Genomic DNA, 4,808 nt, shown 5'->3' with positions numbered 1-4,808 from the left:
GCATGTTTGGTGTGACGGGGATTCGAACCCGCGACCCTCAGATTGTTAGTCGAGCGCCTTATCCACCTGGCCATGCCGGGCAGAAGGTTAAAAGACGCCTCTCTACAATCTCGACTAATATGCTCTAAGGGAACCTTCCGTAAATCTCCGCGCGTGAGAGATGACGAAAATATGGCACCTCCAGAAACACTTAAAACTGAAAGGGAAAAACATAAAATCATTACACTCTTTGTGGGCCGGAAGTGAGCCCCACTTTAAATATTTCAAGACAATCGGTACTGTGGAAATTCAAGAGTCTGGAAGGGACCTCGTAACATTCTCAGCTGCTTGAGGTGGCAAGCCAGAAAGTAATCATTCACTCCCAGGAACCATTAAAACAGTTTCAGGAAGTCCAAAAATAAACAGCAAGTCAATCAACCCAGAGCGGGGCGAAGAGAAATCCAAATTTTTGAACACCCCTGGTTTTCAACCCAAATACTTACCTCGACGACGAGAACTAACTTATAGTTGAAGTGTTATGCATTATCCTCACTAAAACTAATCCACCATTTGTGGACAGTTTATCTACATTGATAGTGCCATGATGTGTTTGGAAACCACCACCATAAATTATGGCACCCTCAAAACAAGCTTTTGGTTAACAATTAAACAGTACATGGTTATTCATGATAATTTTTATTCTAAAAGTTTAAAAGTAAACATTTCGGATTTTTAGAACTGTCAGCTCTCGATTGGAAAATTATTGACCGGTCCGGGGATGCCAGCCTTCTCATGGGGCTCTTACCTCTCTGCAAAGTGGAAAATTACATATAATACTAGTGACCTGGTGGTTAGGGTGGCGAGTTCAAATCCCATCACCGAACACGCTCGCTCTATTGACCTATGAGGGTGTTATATTTTGACGGTCAATCCCACTTTTCGTTGGTAAAGAATAGCTCAAGAATTGGCGGTGGGCGGTGATGACTAGCTGCCTTCCCTCTAGTCTATCACTGCTAAATTAGGGACACAGCAAGCGCGGATAGCCACGTGTAGCTGCGCGAAATTCAACAAACAAGCATTAAAACAAAGAACTACACCCAGTCGTAAGATAGAACCTTGAAGTACACTTCTGGCGACTTTAGTCCAGCCGTATTATTTCTCGCGTACTTCCCGATGAGCGGCTTTCCACCTAATCCTATACTAATATTTTTTAGCAGTCTTTTAAGAGGTACGTTTTTACAGAGTGAGGTAGAGCAAAAGTTAATTCTTTCCCTCGTCTAAAATAGAATAACATCATCAAAAAACTGGAGTAATTTATATATTAAACAGGGTTATTTGTTCGTACCGTAATTTTCCGAATATAATACGCACTCTAATCTTCACGAACAGAGAGTTAAATTTCCATTTTCACCATAAATAATACACACCTAGACCTGCGGTCAAAGTACACCCTTGATGATAGGAATGTTGTAGTGTCGTATAATCTGTAATTGCACGTTCGTCGTAGACCTCGCTGTCTTTGTAATCGCGGCCGGAAAATTTACGTCGTCAAGTGGTTAGAGTGTCCGTAAAATCGTTAAAAACGAGTTCGCCTTAGCGCTTGCTATGTTTGCAAATAAACATGACCAAATAAAACATTTACAGCCAGTGCTCAGTATTCGTGGCCTTTTGCGAAAGCTTTGCTACAATGGGGTACGTGTAGTTAGTTCTGAAACATTTACTCCCTGTGTGTACGTAAAGATGGCGGTTTTAATTTTATAAGCCACCATGAAACCCAAGCCTAAAACAACTAAGCCACATCGGCTGTTTATGGTCAAGTACTGACATTTAGTTCAGTGCTTAAAGAGGATGAGTTCATTTAGATTTCACAAGGTTCGACTTAAAATACATATAACAACTCATTACAGAAATCCTTGTAACACTTCTCGCTACGGGCTCGGTCGATTCGACCGATCACGTGACCCCAAAATAACCATCATAGTTTCCATACTATAACTTTTTTAATGTTTTGTATATGTTAACAAAAGTTTTTAAGCTTTTAGTAAGCATCGCAGGTCTTGTAGGAAAAAAAATCCGAATTTTAAATTAAATGATTTAACTAAAATTTAGCTCCTGAAGTTATGGCAATGATGCCAGTTACGGGTTACGTTCAAGAAGTTGCGCCAATTAATCGAGGACAGTGATTCGGACTCAGAATTGGAAGGTTTCACCGTAAACGATTTGTAGTTTTGTATATCAAACGTAATACAGTGATAACTAGTTTTGTATTCCCAAACATTTCTAAGCGTGCATGTAAATAAATTTTAAAAATCACCAGACTTAGCTTCCCGATCATTGTATTTCAAAAACATCATGTTTGTAGATAATGAAAATGAATTAAAACGAGAGATAATTCTTATTTATATCTTAGAAACAGGGAGAATTAATAAGACATACCATTGAAACGCAACATTTCTAGTAAATATACATTACTGTTCACAACGCCTGTTGGAAAAAGATGGTTTGTTTGTTTGGAATTAAGCACAAAGCTACACAATGGGCTATCTGTACTCTGCCCACCACGGGCATTGAAACCCGGTTGCTAGCGTTGTAAGTCCGCAGACATGCCGCTGTGCCACTGTGGGGCAAAGAAGATTTGTTGTTTGTAGTTATGCACAAAGCTACACGATGGGCTATCTGTGCTCTGCCCACCACGGGTATCGAAACCCGGTTTCTAGCGTTGTAAGTCCGCAGACATACCGCTGTGCCACTGGGGGGGGGGCGAAAAAAGATGGTTTGGACAGGCTGGAAAAAAAAAACCCGCACCCTGACATTTTTAGTGAAAGTCATGCACAACTAACATGATGCTACAATTCAAAAACCACTATCATCTCCTTGCATCAAGAATAAGACTCCAATCTTTGACTTTAAATGCATTCTCCGCTTTCGAGATCTATATACTATTGTACTCAACGGGAGCACCATGATGTACGTGCTCTGAAAGTTGAGAGATGACGTATGCCTTACGTAACAGCTTCAGGGACATCCGCCGTTCCACGATACGTGTGCGATGTACGACTACTGTTGTGTGTACGAATATAATTTGTGAACTTAAATAAATTGAGGACGGGAAATGTAATAAAACAAAACACAATAAAAGGTAATCTTTACAGGACGTCATTGTTACGTGTGTGTGTGTGTGTGTGTGTGATCAGAACCTTTCTTTACATTAAACATTTGCAACCCAGACCTGTAGGTCTAAGAATTAAGACTGTTTCTAAATATATAAAAAAATCCTTTAACGATATACAGATATTTTATCAAAATTACATTTCATCAACTTGTTTCAAAAGCAGTTTAGCGTCTTGACCACTGCTATGTCTGTTTTATCCCAGCCGGCCTGATGAGCAGTGGTATTAGACGAAAAGCCACGACGTCACTGGATGTAGAAGATGTGGTGATGATGAAATAGAATATTCTTCTCACTTTAACTCATAAGTTCTTATAAGTTACTGATCAGTAATCACAAACTGTTCTTCTAGGTAACGAAGGTCACAATATTAGGTTTCGATACTCTAATTGACACGCTTCCCGGTGGCTCAACTGTAATTCTGCGGACTTATAACGCTAAACATCGGGTTTCGATACCTCTAGCGGATACAGTATCAATAGCACTGGATTCTAAAGGTGGTAATTCATGTGAAGCCTTGCTCACATCTGCCACGCCGAAAACTTTTTCGGAGCAGCGATATACTGTATATCTTGCATTCTCGCGCTCTGTCACACACAGCCACTTGGCAGATATTAACACGTGTTCACCTAACTGTGCGCCAGCTTGCAGGCTTGTGCCATTACCACGCGTGGCTTCGTGACGTCTCAAAGGTAGACGAGAATTCTTCAAACTTTCTCTAAATGTCTGAATGTTTTAGCCGTCGTTGTGATATTCTCGTGTGTACTAATTAGCTGAATGGCAATCGTTCTAACAGGAGGAACGGCAGAAAATGTTTAGACGAAGATAAATCTTAACTTCTGACTTCGTCCGAGTTCTAAGAAGAAACTAACGAAAGTGTAAAAACAAAGTAAAACTCAAATGAGATAATAGAATTGATCCGTGTAAAGTCTTGGTGAAATATGAATAAGACAGAGAATTTACAACTATATCAAGAAAATAAAAGCGTCACACCTCCCGGAACACGTGCTCTAAACTTGTGGCACATCCTCCAGTTATTGATAAACGTCCACACAGTCGATCTTACTAGATAAACTACATGATACTAAACCAAACAGTCCTACAGTGACCATAGTGGAACGAGCAATGACAATGAGTCACTAGGACACCAGCAAGTTAACCGCATGCCATAATCAATTTCTCCACCCGGTAATTAACAAGACAGTACTTTAAATATAAGCATATTTATATTCATTACGTATTTAGACGTTGTTAACAACCAAACATGTAATGCATATCATGCTATTTTCAGTAGCTTTCACGAGAATAAGGGGGTGATTGATACTTTGATAGTCTGTACCCCATATTTAATTGATCACTGTGATAATGTATTAACATCCCGGTGTTATAATCTATGAAATAATCTATGAAAACGCTCTAATGAATACATTCTAATTGGTTATTTTGTTACTTGTCGAAATCCAATTAAAAGTATAAATTGTACTGTTTGTGAAACACATGGAAAACTGTTTATGTGATGTTTTTATTTTTATTACTGTAAACTCCCAGTGGAGCATAGGGCCGCAACTTCCTCGCCAACGGAAGTTGTTGTTGCAGTTACTTGTAGCAGGTTGGTTTTTAGCCCCGCGCCCAACCCTCCTCTTTTCTCATCCTGGACTTG

Source organism: Limulus polyphemus, unplaced genomic scaffold, assembly GCF_000517525.1.
Source record: "Limulus polyphemus unplaced genomic scaffold, Limulus_polyphemus-2.1.2 Scaffold5376, whole genome shotgun sequence".
NCBI classification, from domain to species: Eukaryota; Metazoa; Arthropoda; class Merostomata; order Xiphosura; family Limulidae; genus Limulus; species Limulus polyphemus.
Note: the sequence above shows the minus strand (reverse complement) of the source record.